Source organism: Staurois parvus, unplaced genomic scaffold, assembly GCF_062004578.1.
Source record: "Staurois parvus isolate SC_StPar_1 unplaced genomic scaffold, SC_StPar_1.0 ptg001130l, whole genome shotgun sequence".
Classification (NCBI taxonomy): Eukaryota; Metazoa; Chordata; class Amphibia; order Anura; family Ranidae; genus Staurois; species Staurois parvus.
In genome coordinates this window covers 1,862,060-1,879,102 of record NW_028318926.1, presented here as the reverse complement: position 1 = coordinate 1,879,102, position 17,043 = coordinate 1,862,060, and the positions used below count along the sequence as shown (strand labels likewise).

Genomic DNA, 17,043 nt, shown 5'->3' with positions numbered 1-17,043 from the left:
AGCTATCTAACGTGGTAGGTGTTCTGATGCCATCTGATGGTTGGTTTCCAGATTGCATTCTGGGTGATCTTAGATGTATATACAGCATTTAAATGTGAAGCTGCAAGTAGTAAAAAATGAGGAAATATATCTATGCTTTGAGTCTGTGGAATGTAGACCCAATGTGTCATGTCAATAAGCAGCGTACGGGGTAAAAAGGTGATTTTTAATCCTTTGCGCTTGAAGATTGCATCTCTGGCAACAGTGCTAGTGAGAGAGGCAATTGTTGGTGGCAGTGAAGGAGTTGATTGCTGGCAGGTGGTATATAGCACTGGGATGCTGCATTGTGCTGTGCTGAATGAAACACAGTTACACAAAACAGATGGTGGACTTTATGCCGCATAGCACATAAGAGAGCAGTGATCAACAAGAGCGCAAATAAAGCACTGGAGCCAAAGGGGACTAGCTCAAGTGGTAGAGCGCTCGCTTAGCATGCGAGAGGTAGCGGGATCAATGCCCGCATCCTCCAAAGGAAAGCCCTCACGTGGGGTGACCTGCTTTGGATTTTTTTTTTCTTCAGGCTCGGCACTGAGCGCTGTGGGAAAAGCCTCGCCTCTCTAGTCAAAAGGCCAAGCAGGAGTCATCCTCGTAACATGTGCCATGGTGTTGACACTCTCGGGCAGATGTGGCTTCAGCCCATAAATTGACACAGAAGGACTAACACAAAGCATAAAGTGCTTGCTTTGCCTGCCAGAAGTCGCGCAAGGCAGTGTTGGACCAAAGCAATCTATTACCCAAAGCACGGCCAGCCTTCCATGGCCAAGAGACAATATTCCATTAGTGCAAAAAGTGCAAGTGCCATGTAGAAGCTGAGAGGTTTCCACTGGTTTTATCACCACAATCACGTCCCACTTCCTTGACACAGAAGTGTCACAGACCCAACCAGAACAGGGCTTTTGGAGGGAACTAGGGGCTAGCCTTCTGCCCACTGATTAGGGCCCATGGAGAGAGCAGATCATTCTCCAATGATGGACAACAACGCGATGAACGCTGAGAGCGAGGCTTGGATTACAACTCTGTATAAAGACAATAAATCTTCCCTTGCGGAGTGGATGGAAAGATGTCATATTAACCCGGTACAGGTCAATGGTCAGAGGAAATATGGTGGCCCTCGTGCAGACTGGGTTGGAGAAGATCCTCTGTTTGGGACAGAAATATTTATCAACAATCTCCCTCAAGAAATCTATGAATAGATCAATGAATTCCACAGTTCAGACTGTTGGAATATTGTATGAGTTTTGTCTTAGGATGGACAGATTAGACAAGTGAAAGCAAAGAGCTGAAAGACAGCACGTGTAGGGGACTTGGCTCATTGAGGGCTGGGTTTGTTGCCGGGCTGTCTGCGGTGTGCTCCCCGATTAATCAAAGCATTTTCTGGGTGAAAGAAAGCCCTTTGCCTAAGCAAAGAAAGAGAGATTGCCAGAGAAAAAGGTCAACTTAGCAGAGGATGGTTTCGATCCATCGACCTCTGGGTTATGGGCCCAGCACGCTTCCGCTGCGCCACTCTGCTCCAGGCCGGAAGACCCAGCAAAAATAGGAGGATGTAATATGCTACCGGTCCTACGGGACAAAAACTTCAGGAAATTCTTTGGCTGGGAGGCAACCTCGCCTGCCGCTCCACGGCCACTTTCTACATTCTGCTTATAGAAGGCTTTCATGGGAAAAGATCGGTTCCTCTCTGTTTCAGGCAGCTCCTATTGACTTTGCAGAGTCTCACATCAGGCCAATGTGGAGCCCCTCTAAAGATCTCCTACGGATGTGAATGGGGAGTGGGTCCATCCGGCAAAGTCGCAAGGTAGATTAATAGGCACTGACATTGATTTTGACAAGTCAACCCCAAGTCAAAGGTACTTAGAAAAAGCTCTGGCCCAGTCTTGGGGCTTTTCTTCTCCAATGGAAAGGCTTTCTAGCCTCAAAGACGCAATGGGCTGTCCTACATGTTCACAGTGGTGGTGTGTACGGCTGAAGAAAGGCATGTCTTTGGGTGGACTTGACCCACATCTGAATGTATTCACAGAGATGGTTACCATGGCCTAAAGCAGCACCTTTTAGCACCTGTCAGGCCAGGGAAGCCACATGTGTCCTGCCAAAGAGCATTGGTGGTTCAGTGGTAGAATTCTCGCCTGCCACGCGGGAGGCCCGGGTTCGATTCCCGGCCAATGCAATTATGCTCACTTTCTATCCAGCTATCGCCTCACAGGTAGCTCAGTATCCCGCCGCCCCCAGATATCCAGTACCTTGGAAGGTGTCAAGGCTCATGTGTATTGTCTAGAACCTGCTAGTCGGTGTGAGCCTTTTTGAAACCACCTCCTTCAAATGACATCATGGAAAGCCATGGGGCCATACCGAAGGAAATGGTTGTTAGTCGCCCACGGACATGCTTGGAGGTGCCACTCTGCCACCAAGGGTTCCATGGATAACACCAGAACCCTCGCTACTGGCTGGAGAAGGAGCTTCTTCCCAAGGGATTCTGCTGTCCAAAGTCTCAGGAAAGAAAAAAGGGACCTCTGTGGAGGAAGAGTGAAAACCTTTGAAATTGGGAAAATGGAGGCTGTCTTGGTGTCTAGCGGCCACAGCCTAACCCATCAATGCTGACACGGGGAGGTGCCTGGAGATATAGCTATCTAACGTGGTAGGTGTTCTGATGCCATCTGATGGTTGGTTTCCAGATTGCATTCTGGGTGATCTTAGATGTATATACAGCATTTAAATGTGAAGCTGCAAGTAGTAAAAAATGAGGAAATATATCTATGCTTTGAGTCTGTGGAATGTAGACCTAATGTGTCATGTCAATAAGCAGCGTACGGGGTAAAAAGGTGATTTTTAATCCTTTGCGCTTGAAGATTGCATCTCTGGCAACAGTGCTAGTGAGAGAGGCAATTGTTGGTGGCAGTGAAGGAGTTGATTGCTGGCAGGTGGTATATAGCACTGGGATGCTGCATTGTGCTGTGCTGAATGAAACACAGTTACACAAAACAGATGGTGGACTTTATGCCGCGTAGCACATAAGAGAGCAGTGATCAACAAGAGCGCAAAGAAAGCACCGGAGCCAAGGGGGATTAGCTCAAGTGGTAGAGCGCTCGCTTAGCATGCGAGAGGTAGCGGGATCAATGCCCGCATCCTCCAAAGGAAAGCCCTCACGTGGGGTGACCTGCTTTGGATTTTTTTTTTCTTCAGGCTCGGCACTGAGCGCTGTGGGAAAAGCCTCGCCTCTCTAGTCAAAAGGCCAAGCAGGAGTCATCCTCGTAACATGTGCCATGGCGTTGACACTCTCGGGCAGATGTGGCTTCAGCCCATAAATTGACACAGAAGGACTAACACAAAGCATAAAGTGCTTGCTTTGCCTGCCAGAAGTCGCGCAAGGCAGTGTTGGACCAAAGCAATCTATTACCCAAAGCACGGCCAGCCTTCCATGGCCAAGAGACAATATTCCATTAGTGCAAAAAGTGCAAGTGCCATGTAGAAGCTGAGAGGTTTCCACTGGTTTTATCACCACAATCACGTCCCACTTCCTTGACACAGAAGTGTCACAGACCCAACCAGAACAGGGCTTTTGGAGGGAACTAGGGGCTAGCCTTCTGCCCACTGATTAGGGCCCATGGAGAGAGCAGATCATTCTCCAATGATGGACAACAACGCGATGAACGCTGAGAGCGAGGCTTGGATTACAACTCTGTATAAAGACAATAAATCTTCCCTTGCGGAGTGGATGGAAAGATGTCATATTAACCCGGTACAGGTCAATGGTCAGAGGAAATATGGTGGCCCTCGTGCAGACTGGGTTGGAGAAGATCCTCTGTTTGGGACAGAAATATTTATCAACAATCTCCCTCAAGAAATCTATGAATAGATCAATGAATTCCACAGTTCAGACTGTTGGAATATTGTATGAGTTTTGTCTTAGGATGGACAGATTAGACAAGTGAAAGCAAAGAGCTGAAAGACAGCACGTGTAGGGGACTTGGCTCATTGAGGGCTGGGTTTGTTGCCGGGCTGTCTGCGGTGTGCTCCCCGATTAATCAAAGCATTTTCTGGGTGAAAGAAAGCCCTTTGCCTAAGCAAAGAAAGAGAGATTGCCAGAGAAAAAGGTCAACTTAGCAGAGGATGGTTTCGATCCATCGACCTCTGGGTTATGGGCCCAGCACGCTTCCGCTGCGCCACTCTGCTCCAGGCCGGAAGACCCAGCAAAAATAGGAGGATGTAATATGCTACCGGTCCTACGGGACAAAAACTTCAGGAAATTCTTTGGCTGGGAGGAAACCTCGCCTGCCGCTCCACGGCCACTTTCCACATTCTGCTTATAGAAGGCTTTCATGGGAAAAGATCGGTTCCTCTCTGTTTCAGGCAGCTCCTATTGACTTTGCAGAGTCTCACATCAGGCCAATGTGGAGCCCCTCTAAAGATCTCCTACGGATGTGAATGGGGAGTGGGTCCATCCGGCAAAGTCGCAAGGTAGATTAATAGGCACTGACATTGATTTTGACAAGTCAACCCCAAGTCAAAGGTACTTAGAAAAAGCTCTGGCCCAGTCTTGGGGCTTTTCTTCTCCAATGGAAAGGCTTTCTAGCCTCAAAGACGCAATGGGCTGTCCTACATGTTCACAGTGGTGGTGTGTACGGCTGAAGAAAGGCATGTCTTTGGGTGGACTTGACCCACATCTGAATGTATTCACAGAGATGGTTACCATGGCCTAAAGCAGCACCTTTTAGCACCTGTCAGGCCAGGGAAGCCACATGTGCCCTGCCAAAGAGCATTGGTGGTTCAGTGGTAGAATTCTCGCCTGCCACGCGGGAGGCCCGGGTTCGATTCCCGGCCAATGCAATTATGCTCACTTTCTATCCAGCTATCGCCTCACAGGTAGCTCAGTATCCCGCCGCCCCCAGATATCCAGTACCTTGGAAGGTGTCAAGGCTCATGTGTATTGTCTAGAACCTGCTAGTCGGTGTGAGCCTTTTTGAAACCACCTCCTTCAAATGACATCATGGAAAGCCATGGGGCCATACCGAAGGAAATGGTTGTTAGTCGCCCACGGACATGCTTGGAGGTGCCACTCTGCCACCAAGGGTTCCATGGATAACACCAGAACCCTCGCTACTGGCTGGAGAAGGAGCTTCTTCCCAATGGATTCTGCTGTCCAAAGTCTCAGGAAAGAAAAAAGGGACCTCTGTGGAGGAAGAGTGAAAACCTTTGAAATTGGGAAAATGGAGGCTGTCTTGGTGTCTAGCAGCCACAGCCTAACCCATCAATGCTGACACGGGGAGGTGCCTGGAGATATAGCTATCTAACGTGGTAGGTGTTCTGATGCCATCTGATGGTTGGTTTCCAGATTGCATTCTGGGTGATCTTAGATGTATATACAGCATTTAAATGTGAAGCTGCAAGTAGTAAAAAATGAGGAAATATATCTATGCTTTGAGTCTGTGGAATGTAGACCTAATGTGTCATGTCAATAAGCAGCGTACGGGGTAAAAAGGTGATTTTTAATCCTTTGCGCTTGAAGATTGCATCTCTGGCAACAGTGCTAGTGAGAGAGGCAATTGTTGGTGGCAGTGAAGGAGTTGATTGCTGGCAGGTGGTATATAGCACTGGGATGCTGCATTGTGCTGTGCTGAATGAAACACAGTTACACAAAACAGATGGTGGACTTTATGCCGCGTAGCACATAAGAGAGCAGTGATCAACGAGAGCGCAAAAAAAGCACCGGAGCCAAGGGGGATTAGCTCAAGTGGTAGAGCGCTCGCTTAGCATGCGAGAGGTAGCGGGATCAATGCCCGCATCCTCCAAAGGAAAGCCCTCACGTGGGGTGACCTGCTTTGGATTTTTTTTTTCTTCAGGTTCGGCACTGAGCGCTGTGGGAAAAGCCTCGCCTCTCTAGTCAAAAGGCCAAGCAGGAGTCATCCTCGTAACATGTGCCATGGCGTTGACACTCTCGGGCAGATGTGGCTTCAGCCCATAAATTGACACAGAAGGACTAACACAAAGCATAAAGTGCTTGCTTTGCCTGCCAGAAGTCGCGCAAGGCAGTGTTGGACCAAAGCAATCTATTACCCAAAGCACGGCCAGCCTTCCATGGCCAAGAGACAATATTCCATTAGTGCAAAAAGTGCAAGTGCCATGTAGAAGCTGAGAGGTTTCCACTGGTTTTATCACCACAATCACGTCCCACTTCCTTGACACAGAAGTGTCACAGACCCAACCAGAACAGGGCTTTTGGAGGGAACTAGGGGCTAGCCTTCTGCCCACTGATTAGGGCCCATGGAGAGAGCAGATCATTCTCCAATGATGGACAACAACGCGATGAACGCTGAGAGCGAGGCTTGGATTACAACTCTGTATAAAGACAATAAATCTTCCCTTGCGGAGTGGATGGAAAGATGTCATATTAACCCGGTACAGGTCAATGGTCAGAGGAAATATGGTGGCCCTCGTGCAGACTGGGTTGGAGAAGATCCTCTGTTTGGGACAGAAATATTTATCAACAATCTCCCTCAAGAAATCTATGAATAGATCAATGAATTCCACAGTTCAGACTGTTGGAATATTGTATGAGTTTTGTCTTAGGATGGACAGATTAGACAAGTGAAAGCAAAGAGCTGAAAGACAGCACGTGTAGGGGACTTGGCGCATTGAGGGCTGGGTTTGTTGCCGGGCTGTCTGCGGTGTGCTCCCCGATTAATCAAAGCATTTTCTGGGTGAAAGAAAGCCCTTTGCCTAAGCAAAGAAAGAGAGATTGCCAGAGAAAAAGGTCAACTTAGCAGAGGATGGTTTCGATCCATCGACCTCTGGGTTATGGGCCCAGCACGCTTCCGCTGCGCCACTCTGCTCCAGGCCGGAAGACCCAGCAAAAATAGGAGGATGTAATATGCTACCGGTCCTACGGGACAAAAACTTCAGGAAATTCTTTGGCTGGGAGGCAACCTCGCCTGCCGCTCCACGGCCACTTTCCACATTCTGCTTATAGAAGGCTTTCATGGGAAAAGATCGGTTCCTCTCTGTTTCAGGCAGCTCCTATTGACTTTGCAGAGTCTCACATCAGGCCAATGTGGAGCCCCTCTAAAGATCTCCTACGGATGTGAATGGGGAGTGGGTCCATCCGGCAAAGTCGCAAGGTAGATTAATAGGCACTGACATTGATTTTGACAAGTCAACCCCAAGTCAAAGGTACTTAGAAAAAGCTCTGGCCCAGTCTTGGGGCTTTTCTTCTCCAATGGAAAGGCTTTCTAGCCTCAAAGACGCAATGGGCTGTCCTACATGTTCACAGTGGTGGTGTGTACGGCTGAAGAAAGGCATGTCTTTGGGTGGACTTGACCCACATCTGAATGTATTCACAGAGATGGTTACCATGGCCTAAAGCAGCACCTTTTAGCACCTGTCAGGCCAGGGAAGCCACATGTGTCCTGCCAAAGAGCATTGGTGGTTCAGTGGTAGAATTCTCGCCTGCCACGCGGGAGGCCCGGGTTCGATTCCCGGCCAATGCAATTATGCTCACTTTCTATCCAGCTATCGCCTCACAGGTAGCTCAGTATCCCGCCGCCCCCAGATATCCAGTACCTTGGAAGGTGTCAAGGCTCATGTGTATTGTCTAGAACCTGCTAGTCGGTGTGAGCCTTTTTGAAACCACCTCCTTCAAATGACATCATGGAAAGCCATGGGGCCATACCGAAGGAAATGGTTGTTAGTCGCCCACGGACATGCTTGGAGGTGCCACTCTGCCACCAAGGGTTCCATGGATAACACCAGAACCCTCGCTACTGGCTGGAGAAGGAGCTTCTTCCCAAGGGATTCTGCTGTCCAAAGTCTCAGGAAAGAAAAAAGGGACCTCTGTGGAGGAAGAGTGAAAACCTTTGAAATTGGGAAAATGGAGGCTGTCTTGGTGTCTAGCGGCCACAGCCTAACCCATCAATGCTGACACGGGGAGGTGCCTGGAGATATAGCTATCTAACGTGGTAGGTGTTCTGATGCCATCTGATGGTTGGTTTCCAGATTGCATTCTGGGTGATCTTAGATGTATATACAGCATTTAAATGTGAAGCTGCAAGTAGTAAAAAATGAGGAAATATATCTATGCTTTGAGTCTGTGGAATGTAGACCTAATGTGTCATGTCAATAAGCAGCGTACGGGGTAAAAAGGTGATTTTTAATCCTTTGCGCTTGAAGATTGCATCTCTGGCAACAGTGCTAGTGAGAGAGGCAATTGTTGGTGGCAGTGAAGGAGTTGATTGCTGGCAGGTGGTATATAGCACTGGGATGCTGCATTGTGCTGTGCTGAATGAAACACAGTTACACAAAACAGATGGTGGACTTTATGCCGCGTAGCACATAAGAGAGCAGTGATCAACGAGAGCGCAAAAAAAGCACCGGAGCCAAGGGGGATTAGCTCAAGTGGTAGAGCGCTCGCTTAGCATGCGAGAGGTAGCAGGATCAATGCCCGCATCCTCCAAAGGAAAGCCCTCACGTGGGGTGACCTGCTTTGGATTTTTTTTTTCTTCAGGTTCGGCACTGAGCGCTGTGGGAAAAGCCTCGCCTCTCTAGTCAAAAGGCCAAGCAGGAGTCATCCTCGTAACATGTGCCATGGCGTTGACACTCTCGGGCAGATGTGGCTTCAGCCCATAAATTGACACAGAAGGACTAACACAAAGCATAAAGTGCTTGCTTTGCCTGCCAGAAGTCGCGCAAGGCAGTGTTGGACCAAAGCAATCTATTACCCAAAGCACGGCCAGCCTTCCATGGCCAAGAGACAATATTCCATTAGTGCAAAAAGTGCAAGTGCCATGTAGAAGCTGAGAGGTTTCCACTGGTTTTATCACCACAATCACGTCCCACTTCCTTGACACAGAAGTGTCACAGACCCAACCAGAACAGGGCTTTTGGAGGGAACTAGGGGCTAGCCTTCTGCCCACTGATTAGGGCCCATGGAGAGAGCAGATCATTCTCCAATGATGGACAACAACGCGATGAACGCTGAGAGCGAGGCTTGGATTACAACTCTGTATAAAGACAATAAATCTTCCCTTGCGGAGTGGATGGAAAGATGTCATATTAACCCGGTACAGGTCAATGGTCAGAGGAAATATGGTGGCCCTCGTGCAGACTGGGTTGGAGAAGATCCTCTGTTTGGGACAGAAATATTTATCAACAATCTCCCTCAAGAAATCTATGAATAGATCAATGAATTCCACAGTTCAGACTGTTGGAATATTGTATGAGTTTTGTCTTAGGATGGACAGATTAGACAAGTGAAAGCAAAGAGCTGAAAGACAGCACGTGTAGGGGACTTGGCGCATTGAGGGCTGGGTTTGTTGCCGGGCTGTCTGCGGTGTGCTCCCCGATTAATCAAAGCATTTTCTGGGTGAAAGAAAGCCCTTTGCCTAAGCAAAGAAAGAGAGATTGCCAGAGAAAAAGGTCAACTTAGCAGAGGATGGTTTCGATCCATCGACCTCTGGGTTATGGGCCCAGCACGCTTCCGCTGCGCCACTCTGCTCCAGGCCGGAAGACCCAGCAAAAATAGGAGGATGTAATATGCTACCGGTCCTACGGGACAAAAACTTCAGGAAATTCTTTGGCTGGGAGGCAACCTCGCCTGCCGCTCCACGGCCACTTTCCACATTCTGCTTATAGAAGGCTTTCATGGGAAAAGATCGGTTCCTCTCTGTTTCAGGCAGCTCCTATTGACTTTGCAGAGTCTCACATCAGGCCAATGTGGAGCCCCTCTAAAGATCTCCTACGGATGTGAATGGGGAGTGGGTCCATCCGGCAAAGTCGCAAGGTAGATTAATAGGCACTGACATTGATTTTGACAAGTCAACCCCAAGTCAAAGGTACTTAGAAAAAGCTCTGGCCCAGTCTTGGGGCTTTTCTTCTCCAATGGAAAGGCTTTCTAGCCTCAAAGACGCAATGGGCTGTCCTACATGTTCACAGTGGTGGTGTGTACGGCTGAAGAAAGGCATGTCTTTGGGTGGACTTGACCCACATCTGAATGTATTCACAGAGATGGTTACCATGGCCTAAAGCAGCACCTTTTAGCACCTGTCAGGCCAGGGAAGCCACATGTGTCCTGCCAAAGAGCATTGGTGGTTCAGTGGTAGAATTCTCGCCTGCCACGCGGGAGGCCCGGGTTCGATTCCCGGCCAATGCAATTATGCTCACTTTCTATCCAGCTATCGCCTCACAGGTAGCTCAGTATCCCGCCGCCCCCAGATATCCAGTACCTTGGAAGGTGTCAAGGCTCATGTGTATTGTCTAGAACCTGCTAGTCGGTGTGAGCCTTTTTGAAACCACCTCCTTCAAATGACATCATGGAAAGCCATGGGGCCATACCGAAGGAAATGGTTGTTAGTCGCCCACGGACATGCTTGGAGGTGCCACTCTGCCACCAAGGGTTCCATGGATAACACCAGAACCCTCGCTACTGGCTGGAGAAGGAGCTTCTTCCCAAGGGATTCTGCTGTCCAAAGTCTCAGGAAAGAAAAAAGGGACCTCTGTGGAGGAAGAGTGAAAACCTTTGAAATTGGGAAAATGGAGGCTGTCTTGGTGTCTAGCGGCCACAGCCTAACCCATCAATGCTGACACGGGGAGGTGCCTGGAGATATAGCTATCTAACGTGGTAGGTGTTCTGATGCCATCTGATGGTTGGTTTCCAGATTGCATTCTGGGTGATCTTAGATGTATATACAGCATTTAAATGTGAAGCTGCAAGTAGTAAAAAATGAGGAAATATATCTATGCTTTGAGTCTGTGGAATGTAGACCTAATGTGTCATGTCAATAAGCAGCGTACGGGGTAAAAAGGTGATTTTTAATCCTTTGCGCTTGAAGATTGCATCTCTGGCAACAGTGCTAGTGAGAGAGGCAATTGTTGGTGGCAGTGAAGGAGTTGATTGCTGGCAGGTGGTATATAGCACTGGGATGCTGCATTGTGCTGTGCTGAATGAAACACAGTTACACAAAACAGATGGTGGACTTTATGCCGCGTAGCACATAAGAGAGCAGTGATCAACGAGAGCGCAAAAAAAGCACCGGAGCCAAGGGGGATTAGCTCAAGTGGTAGAGCGCTCGCTTAGCATGCGAGAGGTAGCGGGATCAATGCCCGCATCCTCCAAAGGAAAGCCCTCACGTGGGGTGACCTGCTTTGGATTTTTTTTTTCTTCAGGTTCGGCACTGAGCGCTGTGGGAAAAGCCTCGCCTCTCTAGTCAAAAGGCCAAGCAGGAGTCATCCTCGTAACATGTGCCATGGCGTTGACACTCTCGGGCAGATGTGGCTTCAGCCCATAAATTGACACAGAAGGACTAACACAAAGCATAAAGTGCTTGCTTTGCCTGCCAGAAGTCGCGCAAGGCAGTGTTGGACCAAAGCAATCTATTACCCAAAGCACGGCCAGCCTTCCATGGCCAAGAGACAATATTCCATTAGTGCAAAAAGTGCAAGTGCCATGTAGAAGCTGAGAGGTTTCCACTGGTTTTATCACCACAATCACGTCCCACTTCCTTGACACAGAAGTGTCACAGACCCAACCAGAACAGGGCTTTTGGAGGGAACTAGGGGCTAGCCTTCTGCCCACTGATTAGGGCCCATGGAGAGAGCAGATCATTCTCCAATGATGGACAACAACGCGATGAACGCTGAGAGCGAGGCTTGGATTACAACTCTGTATAAAGACAATAAATCTTCCCTTGCGGAGTGGATGGAAAGATGTCATATTAACCCGGTACAGGTCAATGGTCAGAGGAAATATGGTGGCCCTCGTGCAGACTGGGTTGGAGAAGATCCTCTGTTTGGGACAGAAATATTTATCAACAATCTCCCTCAAGAAATCTATGAATAGATCAATGAATTCCACAGTTCAGACTGTTGGAATATTGTATGAGTTTTGTCTTAGGATGGACAGATTAGACAAGTGAAAGCAAAGAGCTGAAAGACAGCACGTGTAGGGGACTTGGCGCATTGAGGGCTGGGTTTGTTGCCGGGCTGTCTGCGGTGTGCTCCCCGATTAATCAAAGCATTTTCTGGGTGAAAGAAAGCCCTTTGCCTAAGCAAAGAAAGAGAGATTGCCAGAGAAAAAGGTCAACTTAGCAGAGGATGGTTTCGATCCATCGACCTCTGGGTTATGGGCCCAGCACGCTTCCGCTGCGCCACTCTGCTCCAGGCCGGAAGACCCAGCAAAAATAGGAGGATGTAATATGCTACCGGTCCTACGGGACAAAAACTTCAGGAAATTCTTTGGCTGGGAGGCAACCTCGCCTGCCGCTCCACGGCCACTTTCCACATTCTGCTTATAGAAGGCTTTCATGGGAAAAGATCGGTTCCTCTCTGTTTCAGGCAGCTCCTATTGACTTTGCAGAGTCTCACATCAGGCCAATGTGGAGCCCCTCTAAAGATCTCCTACGGATGTGAATGGGGAGTGGGTCCATCCGGCAAAGTCGCAAGGTAGATTAATAGGCACTGACATTGATTTTGACAAGTCAACCCCAAGTCAAAGGTACTTAGAAAAAGCTCTGGCCCAGTCTTGGGGCTTTTCTTCTCCAATGGAAAGGCTTTCTAGCCTCAAAGACGCAATGGGCTGTCCTACATGTTCACAGTGGTGGTGTGTACGGCTGAAGAAAGGCATGTCTTTGGGTGGACTTGACCCACATCTGAATGTATTCACAGAGATGGTTACCATGGCCTAAAGCAGCACCTTTTAGCACCTGTCAGGCCAGGGAAGCCACATGTGTCCTGCCAAAGAGCATTGGTGGTTCAGTGGTAGAATTCTCGCCTGCCACGCGGGAGGCCCGGGTTCGATTCCCGGCCAATGCAATTATGCTCACTTTCTATCCAGCTATCGCCTCACAGGTAGCTCAGTATCCCGCCGCCCCCAGATATCCAGTACCTTGGAAGGTGTCAAGGCTCATGTGTATTGTCTAGAACCTGCTAGTCGGTGTGAGCCTTTTTGAAACCACCTCCTTCAAATGACATCATGGAAAGCCATGGGGCCATACCGAAGGAAATGGTTGTTAGTCGCCCACGGACATGCTTGGAGGTGCCACTCTGCCACCAAGGGTTCCATGGATAACACCAGAACCCTCGCTACTGGCTGGAGAAGGAGCTTCTTCCCAAGGGATTCTGCTGTCCAAAGTCTCAGGAAAGAAAAAAGGGACCTCTGTGGAGGAAGAGTGAAAACCTTTGAAATTGGGAAAATGGAGGCTGTCTTGGTGTCTAGCGGCCACAGCCTAACCCATCAATGCTGACACGGGGAGGTGCCTGGAGATATAGCTATCTAACGTGGTAGGTGTTCTGATGCCATCTGATGGTTGGTTTCCAGATTGCATTCTGGGTGATCTTAGATGTATATACAGCATTTAAATGTGAAGCTGCAAGTAGTAAAAAATGAGGAAATATATCTATGCTTTGAGTCTGTGGAATGTAGACCTAATGTGTCATGTCAATAAGCAGCGTACGGGGTAAAAAGGTGATTTTTAATCCTTTGCGCTTGAAGATTGCATCTCTGGCAACAGTGCTAGTGAGAGAGGCAATTGTTGGTGGCAGTGAAGGAGTTGATTGCTGGCAGGTGGTATATAGCACTGGGATGCTGCATTGTGCTGTGCTGAATGAAACACAGTTACACAAAACAGATGGTGGACTTTATGCCGCGTAGCACATAAGAGAGCAGTGATCAACGAGAGCGCAAAGAAAGCACCGGAGCCAAGGGGGATTAGCTCAAGTGGTAGAGCGCTCGCTTAGCATGCGAGAGGTAGCGGGATCAATGCCCGCATCCTCCAAAGGAAAGCCCTCACGTGGGGTGACCTGCTTTGGATTTTTTTTTTCTTCAGGCTCGGCACTGAGCGCTGTGGGAAAAGCCTCGCCTCTCTAGTCAAAAGGCCAAGCAGGAGTCATCCTCGTAACATGTGCCATGGCGTTGACACTCTCGGGCAGATGTGGCTTCAGCCCATAAATTGACACAGAAGGACTAACACAAAGCATAAAGTGCTTGCTTTGCCTGCCAGAAGTCGCGCAAGGCAGTGTTGGACCAAAGCAATCTATTACCCAAAGCACGGCCAGCCTTCCATGGCCAAGAGACAATATTCCATTAGTGCAAAAAGTGCAAGTGCCATGTAGAAGCTGAGAGGTTTCCACTGGTTTTATCACCACAATCACGTCCCACTTCCTTGACACAGAAGTGTCACAGACCCAACCAGAACAGGGCTTTTGGAGGGAACTAGGGGCTAGCCTTCTGCCCACTGATTAGGGCCCATGGAGAGAGCAGATCATTCTCCAATGATGGACAACAACGCGATGAACGCTGAGAGCGAGGCTTGGATTACAACTCTGTATAAAGACAATAAATCTTCCCTTGCGGAGTGGATGGAAAGATGTCATATTAACCCGGTACAGGTCAATGGTCAGAGGAAATATGGTGGCCCTCGTGCAGACTGGGTTGGAGAAGATCCTCTGTTTGGGACAGAAATATTTATCAACAATCTCCCTCAAGAAATCTATGAATAGATCAATGAATTCCACAGTTCAGACTGTTGGAATATTGTATGAGTTTTGTCTTAGGATGGACAGATTAGACAAGTGAAAGCAAAGAGCTGAAAGACAGCACGTGTAGGGGACTTGGCGCATTGAGGGCTGGGTTTGTTGCCGGGCTGTCTGCGGTGTGCTCCCCGATTAATCAAAGCATTTTCTGGGTGAAAGAAAGCCCTTTGCCTAAGCAAAGAAAGAGAGATTGCCAGAGAAAAAGGTCAACTTAGCAGAGGATGGTTTCGATCCATCGACCTCTGGGTTATGGGCCCAGCACGCTTCCGCTGCGCCACTCTGCTCCAGGCCGGAAGACCCAGCAAAAATAGGAGGATGTAATATGCTACCGGTCCTACGGGACAAAAACTTCAGGAAATTCTTTGGCTGGGAGGCAACCTCGCCTGCCGCTCCACGGCCACTTTCCACATTCTGCTTATAGAAGGCTTTCATGGGAAAAGATCGGTTCCTCTCTGTTTCAGGCAGCTCCTATTGACTTTGCAGAGTCTCACATCAGGCCAATGTGGAGCCCCTCTAAAGATCTCCTACGGATGTGAATGGGGAGTGGGTCCATCCGGCAAAGTCGCAAGGTAGATTAATAGGCACTGACATTGATTTTGACAAGTCAACCCCAAGTCAAAGGTACTTAGAAAAAGCTCTGGCCCAGTCTTGGGGCTTTTCTTCTCCAATGGAAAGGCTTTCTAGCCTCAAAGACGCAATGGGCTGTCCTACATGTTCACAGTGGTGGTGTGTACGGCTGAAGAAAGGCATGTCTTTGGGTGGACTTGACCCACATCTGAATGTATTCACAGAGATGGTTACCATGGCCTAAAGCAGCACCTTTTAGCACCTGTCAGGCCAGGGAAGCCACATGTGTCCTGCCAAAGAGCATTGGTGGTTCAGTGGTAGAATTCTCGCCTGCCACGCGGGAGGCCCGGGTTCGATTCCCGGCCAATGCAATTATGCTCACTTTCTATCCAGCTATCGCCTCACAGGTAGCTCAGTATCCCGCCGCCCCCAGATATCCAGTACCTTGGAAGGTGTCAAGGCTCATGTGTATTGTCTAGAACCTGCTAGTCGGTGTGAGCCTTTTTGAAACCACCTCCTTCAAATGACATCATGGAAAGCCATGGGGCCATACCGAAGGAAATGGTTGTTAGTCGCCCACGGACATGCTTGGAGGTGCCACTCTGCCACCAAGGGTTCCATGGATAACACCAGAACCCTCGCTACTGGCTGGAGAAGGAGCTTCTTCCCAAGGGATTCTGCTGTCCAAAGTCTCAGGAAAGAAAAAAGGGACCTCTGTGGAGGAAGAGTGAAAACCTTTGAAATTGGGAAAATGGAGGCTGTCTTGGTGTCTAGCGGCCACAGCCTAACCCATCAATGCTGACACGGGGAGGTGCCTGGAGATATAGCTATCTAACGTGGTAGGTGTTCTGATGCCATCTGATGGTTGGTTTCCAGATTGCATTCTGGGTGATCTTAGATGTATATACAGCATTTAAATGTGAAGCTGCAAGTAGTAAAAAATGAGGAAATATATCTATGCTTTGAGTCTGTGGAATGTAGACCTAATGTGTCATGTCAATAAGCAGCGTACGGGGTAAAAAGGTGATTTTTAATCCTTTGCGCTTGAAGATTGCATCTCTGGCAACAGTGCTAGTGAGAGAGGCAATTGTTGGTGGCAGTGAAGGAGTTGATTGCTGGCAGGTGGTATATAGCACTGGGATGCTGCATTGTGCTGTGCTGAATGAAACACAGTTACACAAAACAGATGGTGGACTTTATGCCGCGTAGCACATAAGAGAGCAGTGATCAACGAGAGCGCAAAAAAAGCACCGGAGCCAAGGGGGATTAGCTCAAGTGGTAGAGCGCTCGCTTAGCATGCGAGAGGTAGCAGGATCAATGCCCGCATCCTCCAAAGGAAAGCCCTCACGTGGGGTGACCTGCTTTGGATTTTTTTTTTCTTCAGGTTCGGCACTGAGCGCTGTGGGAAAAGCCTCGCCTCTCTAGTCAAAAGGCCAAGCAGGAGTCATCCTCGTAACATGTGCCATGGCGTTGACACTCTCGGGCAGATGTGGCTTCAGCCCATAAATTGACACAGAAGGACTAACACAAAGCATAAAGTGCTTGCTTTGCCTGCCAGAAGTCGCGCAAGGCAGTGTTGGACCAAAGCAATCTATTACCCAAAGCACGGCCAGCCTTCCATGGCCAAGAGACAATATTCCATTAGTGCAAAAAGTGCAAGTGCCATGTAGAAGCTGAGAGGTTTCCACTGGTTTTATCACCACAATCACGTCCCACTTCCTTGACACAGAAGTGTCACAGACCCAACCAGAACAGGGCTTTTGGAGGGAACTAGGGGCTAGCCTTCTGCCCACTGATTAGGGCCCATGGAGAGAGCAGATCATTCTCCAATGATGGACAACAACGCGATGAACGCTGAGAGCGAGGCTTGGATTACAACTCTGTATAAAGACAATAAATCTTCCCTTGCGGAGTGGATGGAAAGAT

General features: G+C 48.8%; 10 non-coding genes across 10 annotated transcripts; all 10 read left to right on the top strand.

Moving 5' to 3' along the window:
• The first annotated feature begins 2,132 nt into the window (after positions 1–2,132).
• Positions 2,133–2,203, top strand: TRNAG-GCC (transfer RNA glycine (anticodon GCC)). Its single transcript has one exon. It is a non-coding gene; the product is annotated as a tRNA-Gly (tRNA).
• Positions 2,204–3,092: 889 nt separating this feature from the next.
• TRNAA-AGC (transfer RNA alanine (anticodon AGC)) lies at positions 3,093–3,165 on the top strand. Its single transcript has one exon. It is a non-coding gene; the product is annotated as a tRNA-Ala (tRNA).
• A 1,624-nt stretch (positions 3,166–4,789) lies between these two features.
• On the top strand, positions 4,790–4,860 carry TRNAG-GCC (transfer RNA glycine (anticodon GCC)). The gene has a single exon. It is a non-coding gene; the product is annotated as a tRNA-Gly (tRNA).
• Positions 4,861–5,749: 889 nt separating this feature from the next.
• On the top strand, positions 5,750–5,822 carry TRNAA-AGC (transfer RNA alanine (anticodon AGC)). Its single transcript has one exon. It is a non-coding gene; the product is annotated as a tRNA-Ala (tRNA).
• A 1,624-nt stretch (positions 5,823–7,446) lies between these two features.
• TRNAG-GCC (transfer RNA glycine (anticodon GCC)) lies at positions 7,447–7,517 on the top strand. Its single transcript has one exon. It is a non-coding gene; the product is annotated as a tRNA-Gly (tRNA).
• Positions 7,518–10,103: 2,586 nt separating this feature from the next.
• TRNAG-GCC (transfer RNA glycine (anticodon GCC)) lies at positions 10,104–10,174 on the top strand. Its single transcript has one exon. It is a non-coding gene; the product is annotated as a tRNA-Gly (tRNA).
• Positions 10,175–11,063: 889 nt separating this feature from the next.
• Positions 11,064–11,136, top strand: TRNAA-AGC (transfer RNA alanine (anticodon AGC)). The gene has a single exon. It is a non-coding gene; the product is annotated as a tRNA-Ala (tRNA).
• Positions 11,137–12,760: 1,624 nt separating this feature from the next.
• Positions 12,761–12,831, top strand: TRNAG-GCC (transfer RNA glycine (anticodon GCC)). Its single transcript has one exon. It is a non-coding gene; the product is annotated as a tRNA-Gly (tRNA).
• An 889-nt stretch (positions 12,832–13,720) lies between these two features.
• Positions 13,721–13,793, top strand: TRNAA-AGC (transfer RNA alanine (anticodon AGC)). The gene has a single exon. It is a non-coding gene; the product is annotated as a tRNA-Ala (tRNA).
• Positions 13,794–15,417: 1,624 nt separating this feature from the next.
• Positions 15,418–15,488, top strand: TRNAG-GCC (transfer RNA glycine (anticodon GCC)). The gene has a single exon. It is a non-coding gene; the product is annotated as a tRNA-Gly (tRNA).
• Positions 15,489–17,043: the final 1,555 nt, after the last annotated feature.